The sequence below is a fragment of the Rhinoderma darwinii genome, chromosome 9 (genome assembly GCF_050947455.1).
Source record: "Rhinoderma darwinii isolate aRhiDar2 chromosome 9, aRhiDar2.hap1, whole genome shotgun sequence".
Taxonomy (NCBI): Eukaryota; Metazoa; Chordata; class Amphibia; order Anura; family Rhinodermatidae; genus Rhinoderma; species Rhinoderma darwinii.
Genome location: NC_134695.1, coordinates 56,295,394 through 56,317,956, shown reverse-complemented (window position 1 = coordinate 56,317,956; position 22,563 = coordinate 56,295,394). Strand labels below are relative to the sequence as shown.

General features: G+C 41.0%; 1 long non-coding RNA gene across 1 annotated transcript; it reads left to right on the top strand.

Moving 5' to 3' along the window:
* Positions 1 to 17,615: 17,615 nt before the first annotated feature.
* LOC142660391 (uncharacterized) lies at positions 17,616 to 21,831 on the top strand. The gene is made up of 2 exons (XR_012850475.1): positions 17,616 to 17,709; positions 21,559 to 21,831. It is a non-coding gene; the product is annotated as an uncharacterized LOC142660391 (long non-coding RNA).
* Positions 21,832 to 22,563: the final 732 nt, after the last annotated feature.

Genomic DNA, 22,563 nt, shown 5'->3' with positions numbered 1-22,563 from the left:
TAGACTTGCCGTAGCGGTATATGTGGGAAGATATCAACAATTCTATGAATGTTTTTCTATGTATACATTTGTTGAAGCATCTATAGATACATACTGTATTCCATATTATTCCTTGCACTTGCATCAGTCTCCTCTTTGCACAGTACTATGTACTTGTATTATGTACTTTATGGTTGTCTCTTTACCTGTTTATTGCTTTGGGCTTGCCATTTAATCTGAAAATGATCTGACAAAATCCGGGTTTCAGATTTACAATCGCTGCCTCAACACTACTGTTGTTTTTGGCACACAGAATTTGGCTTGAAGCATTGTTTTTTCTTTTGGAGACGGCAGCGCTCGGCTCTGGAGTGACACCAAGGAATTTATTGTTGTGGTGTTCATTGAAATGCCTGCGGTCAGTTAATTGCAGTAATTAACTTACTGTGCAATATGATACAACACATTAACATAACCACAATGAGAAGGGGAAGTTGGATTATTTTTTTTTTCTTTCATATTATTGTTGTTACTGTGATGTCTAAGACTTGGCACCATTTTTGTTCTTTGGTCTGTATTGAATATATTAGATACAAATTTGAGAAGGGACTTGGATAAGGCATGAATACACAATGACTTTTGGGGGGAAATAAAAATATTGCACTCAGGTTTGCCGCTCATTAGTGGCCTGTTTGATTTTGGTAAACTATATGATAATGATAGAGGCACTGCCTGTATATTGTGGAGTAGATCCCGTACTAGTTAAGGATTATATGGTCAGTTCATTTTTTGGCAGAAGTCGATGTGTTAGGGTATGTTCACACGCAAACTCAAAAACGTCTTAAATTACGGAGCTATTTTCAAGGGAAAACAGCTCCTGATTTTCAGACGTTTTTTAAGCCACTCGCAATTTTCAATGCGTTTTTCGCTGCTTTTTTTTACGGCCGTTTTGGAGCTGTTTTCTATAGAGTCAATGAAAAACAGCTCCAAAAATGTCCCAAGAAGTGACCTGCACTTCTTTTTCACGGCCGTTTTTTGTTTGGAGGCGTTCTGCTTCCGATTTTTCAGCCGTTTTTCAGGCGTTTACGGCCCGAAAAACGGCCGAAAATAGGCCGTGTGAACATACCCTTATACTTACACTAGAGCCAGATAAGGTGTAGGCAAGAGGATAAAGCTGTTGCCCCTGCCTAAATGGTTTTACAATGGCCTGCTGAGCACATGGAAGGAAGCAGCTGTCAGATTATTGCCACTCCTTCTATTATCAGGGAACAAAAAGTTTGTGAGATGATAGCCACTTTGTTCTTTTCTTCCAACAGGAAGAATGTTCACATGAAGTCTTCAGGGCAAGGGATAGGGCACGCAGTCAGGTAAATGCCCACTGGTTGTAGCTTCAAGCCACTGGACACAAGATAATATACCTGAGAAATTGGCAAATTTTTTGCATTAGACTATGTTCACACCAGCGTCGGGGCTTTCCGCTGTTCTGCTCCGTCAGAGAAGCAGAACAAGGGAAAACCAGAAGCGATGGTTCCATTGCACCATGGACACGTACGGCGGTTGACGGAGCCCATTGACTTTAAACGCTATGTAAACCTTTGAAATCGTCTTTTAAAAAAAAATAAAATGTCTATGTGTGATTGGTGCAACTTTCAAAATACTTTTTATGAAAAACATTTTTTACTTCTTGAGATACAGCTACTTTGTGTTCTGCATACAGAGCAGCTGTATTGTGCGCTAAGACCTGAATCCGTCAGGTCCGCGGGACTGACGGGTTCAGTGAAAGAGGGTCCTGCGTGTCTCTGACAGGCAGAATCCACCTGTAATCGATCACATCTTAGATGTGATCGGTACAAGCTCGATCCTTCGTGTTATAGACGCGCAGGACCCGCTGTCACTGAACCTGTCAGTCCCGTTGACCTGACAGTTAACAGTTTCAGCGCTTGATACAGCTGCGTCTTTTTTTAATCTAAAATATGCAGTAAAAAGCGTAGGGTTTTATTTTGCAATGATGACAATTAGAAGTCGAATTTTTGGTGACATAGAAATAGGAATTTGCACTAGATAACTTCAAATTCTCATTGCAATGATCGCCGTCTGACAGAACTAGTCAGTGGTCAGGGATGTAATTTGATAACTCCCTCTGCAGCTTTACTTCCGAATGTCACTTTATAATGGTGTGAGCAGTAGACCGCAGCAAATCACAGAGAATTTAAGAGAAAGAGTCACGTCACATGGAGACTTTTAACAAATTTTTACATCTTGAAAAATACTTGTATTACCCTGGGAGCTATTGTGCTATGTTAATTTTAGTGTCTGTATGGAAACGTCTGACTGTACGAGCACTAGTATTAACCTTTTGAAGACCGGGCCGATTTTGGCCTTGAGCACCAGAACAATTTTTTTATTTTTTGCATCCCAGTGGTCATAACCCTAAGGCCGGATTCAGACGAACGTGAGCGTTTTGTGCACGCAAAATCCGCTGAGTTTTGCGTGCGCAAAAGGCACTTGACAGCTCCGTCTGCCCTGTTCATATGGATGCGCAGCCGCCATCTTTATGACACTCCGTTTGGATGTTTGTAAACAGAAAAGCACGTGGTGCTTTTCTGTTTACATTCATTCTTTTACTGTTATTGCGCGAATGACGCTTGTCCCACGGAAGTGCTTCCGTGGGGCATGCATGATTTTCACGCACCCATTGACTTAAATGGGTGCGTGATGCGCGAAAAATGCCTAAATATAGAACATGTCGTGCGTTTTACGCAGCGGACTAACGCTGCGCAAAAAACACGGACTGTCTGCACTGCCCCATAGACTTGTATTGGTCCGCGCGAGCCGCGTGAAAACCAAGCGGGCTGCACGGACGCAAATCACGTTCGTCTGAATCCGGCCTAATACTGATCAAATCTAAGTTGATCAACTTAGATTTGATTGGTGTTAGGGTTAGATTGAGTGTCAGAGGCACACAGGAGCCTCTGTCAGCCAAGCCATCAGTCCAGCTGACTGATGGATTCGGCTTACAGCGGCGTTATGCAGCTTCTATGTCTAGTTCTTACTTAAATGTTGCAGCGTTAAAATTAAATAAAATGATATACTATAATATATTAGAAAAATGCTTATTATGCCCAAACACATACATTACATTAAAAAAAAAAGAAGCAATCAAAGGTTGTCAATGCCTGTGACATTACTTTTTTTGTATTCATTTGACTTTTTGGTTTTAGTCCTATAGGAGGGATTTTAAATTTTGATCTTTACTTTTAAACTATAATGTACTATATGCCAGTACATTAGTCTGTGTGCTGATAGAACACAGGCAGATTTTAGGGCATATTTAATTATGTCCTAAACCCAGGAAATATGGTCAGACAGCCCTGGGGCTCTTCAATGGACCCTGGGATGTCTGCCCATAGAAGGTATGTTCCTCAATCGTGTCACATAGACTCCCTGTGACACAATTGAAGTGGGTCTCCCCTTTTTCTTTCCCTTTCAATGCCACAATCAGTGTTAATCATGGCAATCAAAGGGTTAATGGTGGAGATCAGAGTTTGTTAGATCAGGGCTTCAGCTGTGTATTACTGCTGTTGTTGTGCCCACACGGTTAGCACGACAAGTAATTTAGGGGTCAGATTGGGGGGGTCTAAATAAATTTAGGGGTCTAGTTTGGGATCTGAAATGTATGGAGGTTTGGTCTAGGGTCTAAAATAATGTTAAGGGTCTACCCTGGTGGTCTGAATTCATTCTAAGATCTGAAATGTATTTAGGGATCTGGGGTCTGAAGTTATGTAGGGGTCTGGAGTCTAAATTAATTTTAGGGTGTGGGTCTGAAGTAATTTAGGGGTCTGGTCTGGGGTGTGAATTAATTAGGTATCTGGTCTGGGGTAGGAAGTAATGTAGGGGTCCGGTCTGAGGTGTAAAGTAATTTAGAGAGGTGTGAACTAATTTAGGGGGTCTGGTCTGGGGTATGAATTAATTTAGGGAACTGGTGTCTGAAGTAATGTTGGTGCCTGGTATGGGGTCTAAATTAATTTAAAGGTCTTTTTTGGGGGTCTGAATTTGGGGGTCTGGTCTAGGGTCTGTAAGTGTATGACTCCAATCAGAGAAGATGTCACCTGTGAGTCACTGGATTTGATTGTTGTTTATTCTGCTTGTGTCTGATCAGCACTGTATAATCTGCAGTGAGATGATACTCTACAGACCGCCTATGTAAAACTGGTATGTGACCACTATATGGTCACTGTATAGTGGGTATTTTGGTTATATTGGTCTTTGTATAGTGGTAGGGTATTGTTGTCCCTGACTGAAGCAGTAAGTGTACTCCTGTCCTTGGTTGTATTTCTTGGTTGTATTTGGTTGTATTTCTGTGTTTCACTTTTATTTTTCTTCTTGTATTGACAGTGTAGCTTACATATTTACGGAAGTAGTGAGGGGCATGACCAAACAAAACAAAATTCGCCACTTTTGTACACTCCCCCTACATTTCAATCTTGGATCCGTCCCTGAGTGTGAGCGATCTCAATCAATAATTGATATCTGTGTACATATAGAGATAGCTGTCAATCGATGAGTAGGACCGCCCACTGGACTCTTAATCCCACAGTGATCAGGGATCTGAATCAATAAAGTACAAGTTATACTGAATATATTCCCACAACTCTATATATCAATCTGCTCGGCTCTATAACACGTTGCCCACCGATCAGACAGTATGTTCAACGGGACACGTTCCATTTAAAGCAATAAATTATAAGTTATACTAAATCTTTTTACCCAAAACGATATATCAATCTGCTCAGCTCCTATTTGTGGTAAGATCTTACCAAATCTTTCCTGGATCTATCAATAAACATCTTATCTCTCCGTATATGTATTATTGGAAATATTCGGGACCATAGTTCTTGAGGATCCTTGGTGCTGTGTGCATTTCAATGTTATTTTTCTTGCAGAATTTTCGATGACAAGCAAAATGTAGAAAGGATTCATGAGGCACACCATCATTTTATTTCTATTTAGAATAGTGGCCATTATATTCTATGGGGTTCGTCACATTAGCTACTTTTTTCTCTTCCATAGAAATCAATAATACCCATTTGAAGCCAGCTAGAGTGTGACAGATCGTACAGTCATTACACGTGTATTACAAATGCAGTCACATATTACATTCCCCAACAGTTTACGGAAAATTGTCCCCTCGATCGCCTCATTCCTAACCCCATAGTGACTGGAGTCATTTGTAGCTTAGCGACCATGCATATTATAGCATTTACCTTTTTATTTACTCAGGTTTCACAGTGACAGATAATGTTCCGCAGTAACTTTTGAAAAGGGACGCCTAACCTAAAGTCTATTATAACTCCAAGTGCCGGGGATTTGAATGCAACCTAATTCTCCCTGTTATCAGCCATACTGACGAGAAACCTTTCCTTTTACATCACCATTGATTTCAGTGGAATTTTTCCATTTATTACCAATAAAGTCAAGGCATTTGTTAGGATCCGTTATGCTATTTCCGTCTTTTAAAAATGGGTCCTTTAGAAATTAAAGCATTAAAGGTGTTGTCTGAGATTACAAAAACATGGCTGCTTTCTTCAAGAAACAGCGCCACTCCTGTCCATGGGCTGTGTGTGGAATTACAGCTCAATCCGTGAATGGGCTGAGCTGCAATTCCAGACACAGTCTATAGACCATGGTGGCGGTGTTTCTTTAAGAAAGGAGCTATGTTTTGTCATTTCATGTAACCTCTTTAATGGAAGCCTTGACACTAGTGTGAACAGAGCCTTACTGAAGGGAAGTCCAGAGAAACTCCTGTCCCCATTTGGGGTTATTTTCAGATTTTGTTTTACGTGTGAATCATATTATCATCCTTTGGTTTAATGGCTTTGTGGACGACCAGTCTTGGCTTAAAATGAGATGCACGTCAGTACTTGTGAGTAATTCTTAATTTTACTTCAGTGCTTGCTCTTTGGTTGTTGTTCCTTTTTTTTTTTTTTTTACATGGAACCCGCTGCTTTCTCATCAGAGGCTTAGCTTCTGCCCTATCTTCATGCTTTATGCTGCAGCTCTGCTTCTTCAGATTGGCTGCTGTATATAAGCATAAGCCCACCTCAAGATTACCAGGAAATCAGTGTATGGAGACCTGATTTTCATTATAGCAAAAATAGAATCATTATAAACTTCAAGATTTTAAACCAGCGATAATGAAAACCACATGATCAGGTCATATGAGTTAACTAAGCCTTTCTAAGAGAGATTTTTTAGATCTGCTTTTAATAAATGGACACACAATGAAAACTGTGGTATTTGTCACTAAAGTCTCTGCACAAACATTGATGGCATATTGTTAGCTCCAGCCACGTAGCCTACAGAAAAAGCAAAGCGGAGCCATCAGGAGATAACGGGGCACATAGCTTTCCTAGTGATCAGTGGGGTACACGAGAGTTAGACCACCTCCAATCGGATATTGATGACATATCGTATTGATATGCCATTGAATGTCTGTGCTGAAGTAATCCCTTTAATTAAGTATCACCATTTTGGATCATCTAAAGTCTTTGGGACTGTCTTGATGACCATGTGGACTCACAGCCTCGACAATCAAACCACCAAACTCACAAATGAAATACTGTAAAGACTTTATTTTGGATAAGTGGGGGTCAGCCATACCTTCATATCATATGGCGAGCCTGCCAATGTATTACTTGTGCAGATTCAAGAATTTCCACTTGCTATCACCCTAAATGCCAAGCCACCGCATCTATGATTGGCCTGTCCTACTTGGTTCATCTGAAAGTTCTTCTCGCTACCAGCTGTGACATCTGCGACTGAATGATAGAGAGATAATACTACAGCAGTGTAACAACAACGTACAAGAGGTTCGTTTAATATAACCAAAACGAGAAATAATAGCCATGTATATCTCAGAGCGGGAGGGATATTTTTTTGGCAAGAGAAGAAGGACCACCTATCAAGCCTAATTTTCCGAGGGGTTAAAGGGAATGTGTAGCTAGAATTTTTTTTATTTTTTTTCAGTTAAACAATTAGTATTTGAGTGATTACAAATTGTTTTAATTTTTTTATTTTTTTCACAAGTCAGGAAATATTATAAATTAGATTCAAATTTATAACATTTCTATGTGCTGGGCACTAGAGGGAGCAGTTCCCAAAATTGCAGCATGGTCACTGTGGTAAAGCAACCTCATTGATTTATGCTGCAAATTTGGGGTGGACACACTCTCCTCTATTGTCCTCACACAATCCCCCCTCCCTTCTTCTGGCTAGTGTCAGGAGAAGGAAGGGGTTGAATCTTCACCCTTCACTGCCTTTTTCTGAGCGACTGCACAGTGTAGGAGGATTAGATACAGGGCTCAGCAGACAGTATCACACGAACATAATACACACATCACATACACGAACATAAATTACCTACCTCCGCTGGTCTACGCTCCTATTCCTTGCGCCTGAACATATGGCCGGAAGCCGCGGCTAGAAGTTGTAATTTTACTGTACGGCAGCGACTTCCGGTCTACGTGAAAATGGCGCCGGATTTGGCTCTGCGAACGAGCTTCTTTCTGGTCTGTGTGGGGGCGGCGCATGCGCCGTTGCCACACAGACGGCGTACGCTTCTGAGAATGGAACGGCTCCCGTTCGCATTCTCTATGGGGTTGTATGTGCCGCATTCCATCTCTGTATGTGTCGTTAATCGACACATACATAGAAGACAAAAAAAAAAATGGCAGCCCCCATAGAGAAGTAAAAGTTTGAACACAGTAAAAATTAGAACGTGACAACACACATAAAGAAAATTTCTGTTTATATTTTATTAAAAGCAATATAATACATAATAAATAAAAAAAAAAATAATGACACCTTCCCTTTAAGGACCACCTGGAACAATGCAACCACAAGCCGATGAGGTGTGATCCTACAGAAGACGTCATCTCCTCCTTTAACCCTCTTCTGTCCTTTCACGGGGGTCCACTGCTGTCTGTGCCCGCCACTGACCTCACCTGTTGCGACACAAAGTATTGTGGGCTACAGTAGGATCACAACCCCATTCACACCAAAAGCTTCATGATGTTTTTTTAGCTTTTCTTACGTTCTTCTATGAGATATCCGTGTTATGAGGTCATTTCAGATAACATATTTTACTGTGAATGAGTCGAACGGCATTCAGAAACATCCCGCTCTTCTACAAATAGATTATTCTTAGCAGTCTCCTATTTTCATGACCAAATCTGTTGAGCTATATTGTGGCCCACTTCCATGATAATGTCACAGATCTAAGTGGGAGGTGATTGAAAATGCAGACAGGGTTAGAAAGATATTGTGAGAGGCTTTTCCAGCAAATAGCCATGTTATCAGCGTGCGGCGGCGGCTCGCTTCATTCTGACTTGCATGAGCATTTTCTTGCAGGGTGGTGTGATCAAGACTATTGCAATTTAATGAATAATCCTATATGTATTTTGCCAGCGTTGAAAATGGAATTCTGTTCCGGGCGCACAATCATGCAGCGCAGCGAGACAAGAATGTGACAGCTGTTAGTGACCACTGCACTCAAAGCAGCCAATGATTTACTGTAAGGAGCTTATTTCAAGAATTGTCTTTTTTCCCAAATGCCCGGCTTGCCAGTGTCCTGGTCATACAGTGCAAACTGCGGCATTCCTCCTTTTTCATTTGATTCGGAAAAATGCTGCCAGGCTGGATACCATGCAATAAACAAAGCTGGCTTAAGTCTTTCTCAGTTTTACTTATAAATGCTGATGCAGCAGAACTGAGTTTGTTACGTGCAGCAGAGCTGAAAAGGAGTTTGTCATTTGGCGCAACCCATGATGATATTACAGTATATTATCTGTGCTTTTCCATATCATCTGCAATATCTTAAAGATTGCCTCTGTGTGGATCCATATGAAAGCCGAGGCATATGGAGATACAGCAGACCCCCAAATAATTTTATGGGGGCCATGTTAGGTTGTAGAGAACCATAATATGGTCATATAAATGAGCCCTAAAGAGGACCTCTCACCTCTCCTGACATGTCCGTTTTCAGTAATTACTTGTATCCCCCATGCGATAACAATTCTGGAGCACCTTTACCTGTGCTGTTCCTCTATTATTCCGCCTGAAAATGTATGAATAAATCGACAACAAGGTGCTACCATTATTCTTGTTGACTGATTGGACATTGTCAGAGAGTGTAGGGAATCACCCCATTGACAATGAGAATGGTAACACCTGGCTGTCAATTTTGTAATACATTTCTAGCAGGAATAACAGAGGAACAGCACAATGCAGAGTTCTAAGAAAAGATGCTCTAGATTTTTTTTTAATGGGGAATGTAAGTATTTGCTAAAATAGAAATGTCAGGAGAGGTGACCGGTACTCATTCGCACGACCGTATTATGGCCGTGTTCAACCTCTAAGTTGTATAGAGCGGCACCTATAGAAGTCTATAGGTTCTACTCTACCTCCATATACCTCTCATTTCATACAGAGGTTCTTTCTCTTTTATTCCGTATGAATCCAATAAAAAGTATAAAAGATGACATGCTAAAGAGGTAATAGGATGCTGCACGGAGGCACCATACAGGGGTAAATGGTTTGCCTTCGAGCCTCAGGGACTCCATATGGCTCCGTACAGGCCCTGCACACGCATCCCTGTCCTGTGCATGTGACTTTACACAGCATGATCAAATGATCCAACCCTAAAGAGTTAACTGACAAACTCAGCATTGCTATACCTAGTATACATATCATTATAAACATTAGATCTATTTTATTTCCAGCATCTTGGGCAAATTCTACAGGGTTGGAATTAATTCCCCCTGAAACGTAAAACTAGATGAAACGGAGAGAATGGGTAACAGGATTCCAATTATCCTAAATGAATCGTCAAACCTCTAAATTGGATAAAGTGAATTCTCATTGTCCTCCATGACAGCGAGACTTCCGCATGCAGTTCACATTGACTTGATAGCATTCAGCATGTTATCTTATTTTGGTATTCTCCCCCTCCCCTCACAGGAGAAACAAATCAGAATTGGCAGCGCAGGACAGAATGTGAAGGTAATTTTAACGCTGTCGTAATAGTTTCTCTAGTGAATGACAGTGAAATGGAAATAATTTTCAGTGTACTTAATAGAAAAAGAAAAAAAATTTCAGCCATTCATTGGATGGAAATAATGAAGTTGAGGCGTTGTTTGCATATCTATATTTTGCACTATGTATTTGTGGATGCGTCACATGAATAATTCATGAACTGTCAATATAATTTGGCAGCTATTTCTCTATGAACACAAATGTTAATTTGTAAATTGAGGAAAACATTTGAAAATATAATCTAATCATTATTATTGCTTTAATTCAAGTACGTCAAGTTACAGTAACGCTTCACTGTTGCTGAACCTTATATATTAGGAATTGCATGTACGGAAATGTCCTAATATCATATATATATATTGGGCAAGGACGTGGTGTCCGAGGCACAGTAAGCTCCGCCCACAGCCCGACCTGCAAGAAGACTGTGAGGAAGGAGATGTGAGTGCTCAGTCTGTTTGTTGTTTGTGCCTCTATTTGTCTGTGTCTCTGTGTTTGTGTGTGTATACGTTCCAGTATGTGTGTCTTTGTGTGTGTGTGTATTTGTGTGACTACGTGCCTATATATCTATCTGTATGTGCATATATTTCTGTGTGTGCATCTACTACATTATCTGTACTCAGAGTTATCATTGTGTGTTATCTGTGGTGTTAGGCCCTACTCACACGACAGGGATTCTCGGCCGTGTAACGACCGTTCTTTGAACGGCCTTCACACGGGCCACAGTAGTAACAATAGACCCCAAATGGGGCTATTCACATGGCCGATTTTTGGACCTGGCCGTCAAAAAGTGGAACATGCCCTATTTTGGGCCGTTCTCCCAGCCGCACGCTCCCATAGAAGTCTATGGGGCCGTGTAAAGCACCGCTGTCACTCAGATGTGATCCGAGTGACAGTCATGCATTCTGCCACTCGCTCGCTCTCTTCTCCTCACAGTGCAAAGTGCAATTGAGGAGGAGGGTATTTTTGTTGCTCCCTATGGGAGCTGAGTCCTTAGTCCCGACCACAGCTTTGGCCGAATTTGTAGCCAAGGATTCCGCTCCAGCTGTACTGTCCATATATGGAAAGCGACGTCAGGGACTTCTCCTGGAGCGGTCCCCTACTCCTGAAGCGGAATCCCCGGCGCTGTGATGCCATATATGGACAGTGACGTCAGGGACTTCTGAAGCGGAATTCCCGGCGTTGTGGCCGGTCATTTTGATTCAGGAGAAGTCCCTGACTTCAATGTCCATATTTGGACATTGAAGTCAGGGACTTCTCCTGGAGCGGTCCCTTGCAGGAAGGTAGGGGCAGTGCGATGTATTTGGTCGTGCATTTGTTATTACGATAGCTCGTCCCTATACATTTCTATCATGTCGGCAGCATGTCTTTCTGTTTACACAGAGAGATGTGCTGCCGAAAACTATTATATTTTTGGCTGCATAAACGATACGATCAGCCAATGAATGAGCGTTTGCTACCTTATGGGCAGATCATTGCCCTGTTTACACAGGGCAATGATTGGGAACGACCCTAGTGAACGCTCGTTTGCTCAATAATTGGCCCGTCTTCATGTTAAACTTCATGGACCAAGGGTGATGGAGCAAAAACCCCAGCCTTGGGCACCTAGAGAGTTTGTCTCGCCCTGGTTTCATAGCATTGGCGAAAGCAGCCATGGTGATTTCCACTTTTCTGATGCCCTCCCCCCCTAATTTAATCGTTAGGGAAATTTAGCAAATATGACTTATTCTTTGTGTAATGAAACATTATACCATTTTTAACTTACTTTCTGTATCAGTTCCTCATGGTCTTCAAGATATCTGATAATTGAATAGGAACCCCCATTGTTTACCGCCAGAGGATTTATTCTGGTCACATGATAGACACACAGGTGCACGGCTCGTTACAATTCCGTTATCAGAGCTGTGTCTTGTAACAAGCGGTGCAACCTGTGTGTCTATCATGTGACCAGAACAGATTTGTATCCCCCTGGGAGGTTCCTTATGAATGACTGCAAGCAGAGGTCTTAGACCATGAAGAATTGATATGGAAAGTACAGTATATTGGAAATCTATATTACTTTTCATTATACAATGAATAATCTCTATTTTCAATATCCTCTAAGAGCTACGTCAAAGGCATCTCCAAAGGCATCTCATTCAGCCAAACAGAACCCTACTTTGTACTGATGAGGAGCCACAATTCTGAAACAGTGCTGGGTGTCTCTGGTTTGTCAAGAAGCGTCGGACATTAACTTACAGTGTAGTTACCTGTAGGTGGCACTAGAGAGACAATTTTCTCCTTTCTGGAGGAGAACTATTTTGCATAATGTTTTCCCAGGGAGCATTGCCCTTAAGACTACCTATGAGATGGATCTCCACAATCAAAATCAATAGTTTCTAAGATTTGCTAAATCCGTGGCACCTCTTTCACCCTATTTAGTAAAAGTTCCTCTTTAATTCTAAAGTTTATTTTTTTTAACAATATTTTTTTTCTGTATTTTGCCATCAGAAAACTGAAGTGATAGGTGAACGCACAACACATGATTAATGGTGCCGTTTAAAATAATCATCGTATGTATGTCTCGTACAGATAATCTTGGACGTGTCATCATCCTTCAGGTCTGATCATAATAAATGATAGCACCATAAACACAAGGTTATTCCACCCCTAGTACCCATTATCTTATGTATCTCATTAATGCATCTTGTTCTGGCACGAGTCATCTGTCCCTTTAGTTGTGTTGCTGACTGCATATTGGTGCATTGGTACACGGTGGTATAGTTATAAATGTAATTTTTATTGTTGGAGACTTGAACATAATCCGGTTTTGGAGAATACATTTTTATTAGAATATCCATTTAAAAAAAAAAAAGACGCTATTTCTGGGAAAGATGGGTGACAACCAATATGACAATAGATTACCACTCCCATAGGGCTTGTCACTCAGAATACTGAATGGCAAAACTCCAAGGATTTGTAAGAAGCAATATCTGGGTGTACGATGCTTGATCTGCATTTACTAGTGATTGCTAGGCTGGATTCACACGAGCATGTTCGGTCCGTAATGGACGGAACGTATTTCGGCCGCAAGTCCCGGACCGAACACACTGCAGGGAGCCGGGCTCCTAGCATCATAGTTATGTACGACGCTAGGAGTCCCTGCCTCTCCGTGGAACTACTGTCCCGTACTGAAAACATGATTACAGTACGGGACAGTTGTCCTGCAGCGAGTCAGGGACTCTTAGCGTCGTACATGACTATGATGCTAGGAGCCCGGCTCCCTGCAGTGTGTTCAGTCCGGGACTTGCGGCCGAAATACGTTCCGTCCATTACGGACGTAATATGGTCGTGTGAACCCAGCCTTAGATTTTAGGGGACATTGCTTGTTAATGAAGAAGTATATATTACATAGTGTGGAAATTAGCTCTGTAGGGGTAGACAACATGCAGTCAGAGACAGTGGCACAAAAGTTCTTTTTTCAAACACGTGGGTTTCCTGTTCTTTATTTTTTTATTTGGTGACAAAACACACAAAAAAAACGTACAGCCTTAACTTCAGGCACAAAACATAAAATAAACTCTGCTCGCTTGAGCGCTAACTAAACACGGTTTCCCTTACTATACAAGTGACATACTACCGACCAAACCCAGAATACGTGTGTTACCTTATACAACATGCAAGCATCCAGCAGGAGGCTGGCAGACCTCAGCATTATTGTCTCCAGACAGAGGGACCGGTTCCGTCCCTTTCCACACCGCCTCAACGAATGCACACTTTTTCTATCTCCGTGATGAGCTGAACTGCAGCACCTGAGTTGCAGAGAAAACCCCATACCGGCCAGGAAGGGAATGATAGGCCCCACTACCAACCTGCCAATCATTCAATAAAAATCCAGGCCCGAACATGGAAATGACCAAAATACTTAGCAAAACGAATCCTAAACATATACATCTTTCCTGGATTCCTGCTAACTCATCTATATTTCCCTCCATGAGACAGATACTTCCTGGAGCCTAGTACAAATACAAGAGGAATTTGGGGAAATATAGCAATCCCCTACCACGTTCACTGTCTCAGGTATTAGGTATTCAGTAGTTCCTCAATTTACAAAGGTTCAAGTTACAATATTTCAACTTACAAGGGCTTTTCCTTGGCCATAGTAAATAAAACAACATTTAACTTACACGAGTAAAACACCTATGATTGGCCACAGTTAACATTGGGGACAAGTAGATCTAGTGAGCGCTGTATTGCATGCCTCTCTGCAGTTTGCTCTCTACCTGTACTACATGGCCTGTACAGTACTGATATCTCTCTGTACAACATGAACTATACTGCTCTTTCCCTATACTACATGTCCTGTACTGCTATTTACCTATACTACATGTCCTGTACTGCTATCTACCTGTCCTACATGTACTGTACTGCTATCTACCTGTCCTACATGTACTGTACTGCTATCTACCTGTACTACATATACTGTACTGCTATCTACCTATACTACATGTACTGGACTGCTATCTACCTATACTACATGTACTGGACTGCTATCTACCTGTACTACATGTTCTGTACTGCTATCTACCTGTCCTACATGTACTCTATTGCTATCTACCTGTACTACATATACTGTACTGCTCTCTACCTGTACTACATGTACTGTACTGCTTTCTACCTGTGCTACATGTACTGTACTGCTATCTACCTATACTACATGTCCTGTACTGCTATCTACCTGTCCTACATGTACTGTACTGCTCTCTACCTGTACTACATATACTATACTGCTCTCTACCTGTACTACATATACTGTACTGCTCTCCACCTGTACTACAAATACTGTACTACTCTCTACCTGTACTACACGTACTGTACTGCTCTTTACCTGTACTACATGTACTTAACTGCTCTCTAGCTGTACTACATGTACTGCACTGCTCTCTACCTGTACTACATGTACTGTACTGCTCTCTACCTGTACTACAAATCCTGTACTTCTCTCTACCTGTGCTACATGTACTGTACTGCTCTCTACCTGTACTACAAATACTGTACTGCTCTCTACCTGTACTACATGTACTGTACTGCTCTCTACCTGTACTACATGTACTGTACTGCTCTCTACCCGTGCTACATGTACTGTACTGCTCTCTACCTGTACTACAAATACTGTACTGCTCTCTACCTGTACTACATGTACTGTACTGCTCTCTACCTGTCCTACATGTACTGTACTGCTTCTCTACCTGTACTACATGTACTGTACTGCTCTCTACCTGTCCTACATGTACTGTACTGCTCTCTACCTGTACTACATGTACTGTACTGCTCTCTACCTGTACTACATATACTTTACTGCTCTCTACCTGTACTACAAATACTGTACTGCTCTCTACCTGTACTACATGTACTGTACTGCTATCTACCTGTCCTACATGTACTGTACTACTCTGTACCTGTACTACATGTACTGTACTACTCTCTACCTGTACAACAAATACTGTACTGCTCTCTACCTGTACTACAAATCCTGTACTTCTCTCTACCTGTGCTACATGTACTGTACTGCTCTCTACCTGTACTACAATTACTGTACTGCTCTCTACCTGTACTACATTTACTGTACTGCTCTCTACCTGTCCTACATGTACTGTACTGCTCTCTACCTGTACTACATGTACTGTACTGCTTTCTACCTGTCCTACATGTACTGTACTGCTCTCTACCTGTACTACATGTACTGTACTGCTCTCTACCTGTGCTACATGTACTGTACTGCTCTCTACCTGTGCTACATGTACTGTACTGCTCTCTACCTGTACTACAAATACTGTACTGCTCTCTACCTGTACTACATGTACTGTACTGCTCTCTACCTGTCCTACATGTACTGTACTGCTCTCTACCTGTACTACATGTACTGTACTGCTCTCTACCTGTCCTACATGTCCCGTACTGCTCTCTACCTGTACTACAAATACTGTACTGCTCTCTACCTGTACTACATGTACTGTACTGCTATCTACCTGTCCTACATGTACTGTACTACTCTCTACCTGCACTACATGTACTGTACTACTCTCTACCTGTACTACGTGTACTGTACTGCTCTCTACCTGTACTACATGTACTGTACTGCTCTCTACCTATACTACATGTACTGTACTGCTATCTACCTGTACTACATGTACTGTACTAATCTCTACCTGTCCTACATGTACTGTACTGCTCTCTACCTGTACTACATGTACTGTACTGCTCTCTACCTATACTACATGCACTGTACTGCTCTATACCTGTCCTACATGTACTGTACTGCTCTCTACCTGTACTACATGTACTGTACTGCTCTCTACCTGTACTACATATACTGTACTGCTGTCTACCTGTACTACATGTACTGTACTGTTGTTTACCTGTACTACATGTACTGTACTGCTATCTACATGTACTACATTTACTGTACTACTCTCCACCTTTGTTAGTTACCTGCTATTTCTTATTTTGGTTTGACATTTTAATGACTTTAAAACCATATAGTTATGGTCTCAAATTAAACAATTTTCAAGTTAAAATTGTCATTCCGAAACCAAATAATATTGTATCTTAAAAAAGCACTGCATAAGGCATCTATATATATGAGTCTATCTTTTTTACCCTACTGCTTTGGCAACATTTAGGCCTGTACTCTTGTGAAAAGCATTTAGTTATCTGCACTGTCTGATATGTGGTATACATTATTTAAGAAAATCCTCTCTGAAGTCCTTTGGATACCAAATGGCCTCAGCATTGCGTTTGCAATAATTATAATGATCTGTGGGTTTCATAGCTCGATATTATAGTAATAATATCTTAGTTTTGATGAGGACATCTTAGTATTTGTTTAATGTATATGCTAGGGAATAATTCTTTATGGCATTTTTTATCTGTTCTCTTCATCAAATCTCCATTAATAACTCTCCGAGATGCATCTGCCGCTGATAACATTGCTATATGGCTCTGACAAAAGTTCTCCTAGAGTTACTTTATTTCTTACATTATCCTGTCATATATCATATTAAGACCTTTTATCTTCAAGCACAGTCACAAGTTTCAGTTTGCTAGAGACCAGATGTCATACAAATATACCATAGCACTACAAATCATTGTTACATGCCCCTGTAGATAGGAAAGCAAAGGGATACAGGAGAGACGCTGGAGGAACATATGTAAGTTTACACATTAAAGGTTATGTCGGGTGACTCAATGCCATGGAACAGTAATAACGGAATCGAGTGAGAGAACTGCTTCTTATGTAGTACTTCAGATGTATCGGGAGATATTTTGTTACTTTGCTATTCTTGTATATAAAGTTGTAGCCTCACGTTACATTGAAGGAGAACTACAAGCTGCATATAAGAGCCCATTAATACTGAATTTATGTGCCAAGATAGTAGCATTCCAAATAACATGCCGCCTGTGCAAATAACTTCTGTACTTGTTTCCCTATGACAACACCTCTGGCATTGTGACCTGGCAGAACCAAGCGGATAAAATTCTAATCTAAATTTCCATCCGCATGAATATCCACATTCTATCTGCTGCTATGGCTAGGGCTCTGGTCACACAATGCCTGCAGTAAAATTGCAGGCTACCGTATCACTTTGGGGAAAAGTTTTGGAGGTGACCTGCGAGTTTCCTAATCATTTAATCTATTCAGAGTTCTTGGGATTGTTGTGCAAGTTTTCCTTCCCATAGGGATCTATTGTGGTCGTACAATGGCCGCAGTACTTTACCATGAGCATCACGTGACCAAAAGTCTAAGGTCTTATTCACGGGAATGGTGAAATCAGTCGTGTGACGGCTGTTTTTTTTAACGCCCGTTACATGGCTGCAAAAAAAATCAATGTACTTCTATGGAGCTATTCACACGGCTGTTGGTTTTAGCGGACATGTCCTATTTTTGCCCGTTTTCATGGATCTATCTATCTATCTCATATCTGTCTGTCTGTCTGTCTGTCTGTCTGTCTGTCTGTCTGTCTATCTATCTATCTATCTATCTATCTATCTATCTATCTATCTATCTATCTATCTATCTATCTATCTATCTATCTATATATCTATCATCTATCCATGTATCTCATATCTATCTATCTATCTATCTATCTATCTATCTATCTATCTATCTATCTATCTATCTATCTATCTATCTATCTATCTATCTATCTATCTATCTATCTATCTATCTATCTATCTATCTATCTATCTATCTATCTATCTATCTATCTCTCACTCTCTAACAGTCCCGGACCACAAAAGGATTGTGGTTTATGCAAACTTGCTCATACAGTGAAGGAAATAAGTATTTGATCCCTTGCTGATTTTGTAACATGAACAGTCTAGAATTTTTAGGCTAGGTTAATTTTACCAGTGAGAGATAGATTATATATATAAAAAAAAAAAAGAAATTCACATAGTCAAAATGATATATATTTATTTGCATTGTGCACAGAGAAATAAGTATTTGATCCCCTACCAACCATTAAGAGTTCAGCCTCCTCCAGACCAGTTACACGCTCCAAATCAACTTGGTGCCTGCATTAAAGACAGCTCTTACATGGTCACCTGTATAAAAGACTCCTGTCCACAGACTCAATTAATCAGTCTGACTCTAACCTCTACAACATGGGCAAGACCAAAGAGCTTTCTAAGGATGTCAGGGACAAGATCATAGACCTGCACAAGGCTGGAATGGGCTACAAAACCATAAGTAAGACGCTGGGTGAGAAGGAGACAACTGTTGGTGCAATAGTAAGAAAATGGAAGACATACAAAATGACTGTCAATCGACATCGATCTGGGGCTCCATGCAAAATCTCATCTCGTGGGGTATCCTTGATCCTGAGGAAGGTGAGAGCTCAGCCGAAAACTACACGGGGGGAACTTGTTAATGATCTCAAGGCAGCTGGGACCACAGTCACTAAGAAAACCATTGGTAACACATTACGCCGTAATGGATTAAAATCCTGCAGTGCCTGCAAGGTCCCCCTGCTCAAGAAGGCACATGTACAGGCCCGTCTGAAGTTTGCAAATGAACATCTGGATGATTCTGAGAGTGATTGGGAGAAGGTGCTGTGGTCAGATGAGACTAAAATTGAGCTCTTTGGCATTAACTAAACTCGCCGTGTTTGGAGGAAGAGAAATGCTGCCTATGACCCAAAGAACACCGTCCCCACTGTCAAGCATGGAGGTGGAAACATTATGTTTTGGGGGTGTTTCTTTGCTAAGGGCACAGGACTACTTCAATGGGAGAATGGATGGAGCCATGTACTGTCAAATCCTGAGTGACAACCTCCTTCCCTCCACCAGGACATTAAAAATGGCTCGTGGCTGGGACTTCCAGCACGACAATGACCCGAAACATACAGCCAAGTCAACAAAGGATTGGCTCAAAAAGAAGCACATTAAGATCATGGAGTGGCCTAGCCAGTCTCCAGACCTTAATCCCATCGAAAACTTATGGAGGGAGCTGAAGATCCGAGTTGCCAAGCGACAGCCTCAAAATCTTAATGATTTACAGATGATCTGCAAAGAGGAGTGGGTCAAAATTCCATCTAACATGTGTGCAAACCTCATCATCAACTACTAAAAATGTCTGACTGCTGTGCTTGCCAACAAGGGTTTTTGCCACCAAGTATTAAGTCTTATTTGCCAAAGGGATCAAATACTTATTTCTCTGTGCACAATGCAAATAATTATATATAATTTTGACTATGTGATTTTCTTTTTTTTTTTTTATATAATCTATCTCTCACTGGTAAAATTAACCTAGCCTAAAAATCCTAGACTGTTCATGTCTTTGACAGTGGGCAAACTTACAAAATCAGCAAGGGATCAAATACTTATTTCCTCCACTGTATATATATGATTATAAACATCAATGGAAATCTTTTATTGCCAGACTAATCACAGGCTTGTTTTTTATGGTGCACCATATAATATTACTTTTCTCCTTTAGCTTCCAATGTAAGAGAGATGTAGACAGTATATATTATAGTAGAACGTTACTGGGCAGAGTGCTTCATCTTATTCTACTGTAAAACATAGCTGTCTGTAAGTGAGATGCTGTCAGAAAGTGACGACTACGAGGGGCATGTTATTTTCTACTAACCCTGTCGTGGAGCTACGTCCAGCTGGCGACTACAGCTTAGGAGTGATGGACATGGGCATAAGAGACATTGCAATTACCATATAAACTTGTTATAATAACCTCACAACCCCATGCATATGTCACTTTTAAGCACCCCCCTACCTCTAATATTACCCTCGCCCTCACCCATGTCACACACATCAATCACTGACTAGGCATCACCACCCTAAAATGCTTCACCCAGCACAGATTGATGTAGACAATTATTCACTCTGCAATTTGTAATGCACACAAAGGAAATTATCTTTTGCACAGACCAAGCACATTACATAAGAAATCACTTACTGTACAGAGGTAAAGTTCTTACATGGCAGAACATATAGAAATACTAAGACTCTTTAATGAAGCTTTTCCTGTTTGCCCAGTTTGTTTAGACTGCTGGTTAGTAACAGAATACAATGCAGATTTTCAACCCATTTGGAGATCTGGCATTGTAATTCTAATTAAAGCCTAACTCCGCTTGAAAAATGTGATTATTTACTGGCATAAGGACTTTCTGCAGTACCAGGTACAACCCAAGGACACAAGAGGCGCTGTTTCTGAAAAGAAAATCAAACCGTTTTTTTCTGATTTCATATAAACCTCTGAGGTTTGAGATACCCATTCTAGCAATAGTCTCAATTTGCGAGAAGTAAATGTAACCGGGGGGTAATTCTTTGTCTTTGAATGGAACTTCTATGGAATATCATGTTGACAGTATCTGAAGGTTGTTATCTTTCTTGCTTTAGTTTGTAAGGGGAATGGGCTTCTATTTGTAAACCTCACCGACTTTCTATTGAGCCCGCACACCGCTCATTCGACTCTCCAAGGGAAGCCGATCAGAAACTAAGCAGGACAGCGCTCGCCTTGTGCGCTTGTGCCGCTTTGTTATAGTGATCGTGGCGGATTCAGTGCTCGGACCCCCACCGATCAAAACTTCTGATACTGTTACTAATACTGTTATGAGTGTCTCCACTAGATCATGTAATGGTGCTCTGCAAAAAAATAAAATTTCCTTATGGGACAGAAGTTAGCCCTAGTGTCGCCTGTGGAAACCGTAATGGCTCAAACGTTCTGTTGTCAAATTTGGAACATTTTGGAAATTAAACAAACGTAATGGCTAAAAAACATAAAAAAACACTTGAATTAAGAGAACTTATATAGTGTAAATCTATGTATTTGTGTTTTTTAATGGTGGAATTCCCCCTTAAGTACCCAGGCACATGGCATAGCCATTTGCACAGACCCTGTATGGTGGCCCATGGAGTCCTTACGGACTATGTATTATCCCCCAGAAGCAATGCGGCTGAGGCCTAAGGTGTTTTTCCCATTTATCTTTTCAGGCACTTGAAATATATGATCAAATTCCATCATTACATAAAGTGTTCTGAAATGGATATGGCTTCCCTATCGGAGCAGCATGAGCCGCCACACAAGAAGGCAGAATGTTCTGTGCCTACATAATTATATATGTAAATGTTGACCACCACCTTACACTGAAACCTAAGCACAGATAGAGTGGTCACCCTGCTGTCACTTGGAATGTTGCTAAGCAACAGTCCCCAGCCATTGTAATTGCATACTCGACATAACAAATAAATAAATAAACAAACAAACTTCAGTTAAATAAAACATTCCTTTTAATAATTAAATATTTGGACACAGCACCCTGCTTGTTAGGGCTAATAATTTATAGTGGATGAGGGGAGTACCACAATAGGTAGAAGTGCTGGTTGTATAAAGGGAAGGAGCCATACTGGAGTACCAAAGGAGCACTAATAATGGTGCACGAACCGGTCAGCCAGCTGTCAAGTCTGTAAAGTGCAGTGGGAAGAAAGGAGTGTGGTAAACTTAACGGATAGAAAAATGTAGCAGTACTGGTCATGAGAATTGATGTTGAAAAACAGGTTTAAGACGTCCGGTACGGGCTACGGTGCAAATATAATGCCATTTGGAAGTATGATAGGCATCTCTAAAGATGTAAATACAATTATGAAGAATTAAGACTGTTGGTACAAGTTAGTGCATTTCAGGGCATAGATGCAGTATGAGAGAAGTCTTTGAAATTGAATTGATGGCATGGACGTACACAATGGGGAGGTTATGGGATTAACCCCCATCCTCACATTTCAAAATCATGTAATGTGAACATTGGTGAGTGTCAGCTTGGACTAAAACTAGTTCCTGCAGCCTGTAGTAGTGTGTTTAGGTCCCTATGTATGAGGGTACGTTGTTGTAGAGATGTGAAGCTTGTATTTTAAGGAGGAGGGTGGCAGGCACGTCATTGTGCTTGCCTGCCTACAGACGTGAGCCAGTGTGATGACATCATAGCATTGACCTGTGCCTGA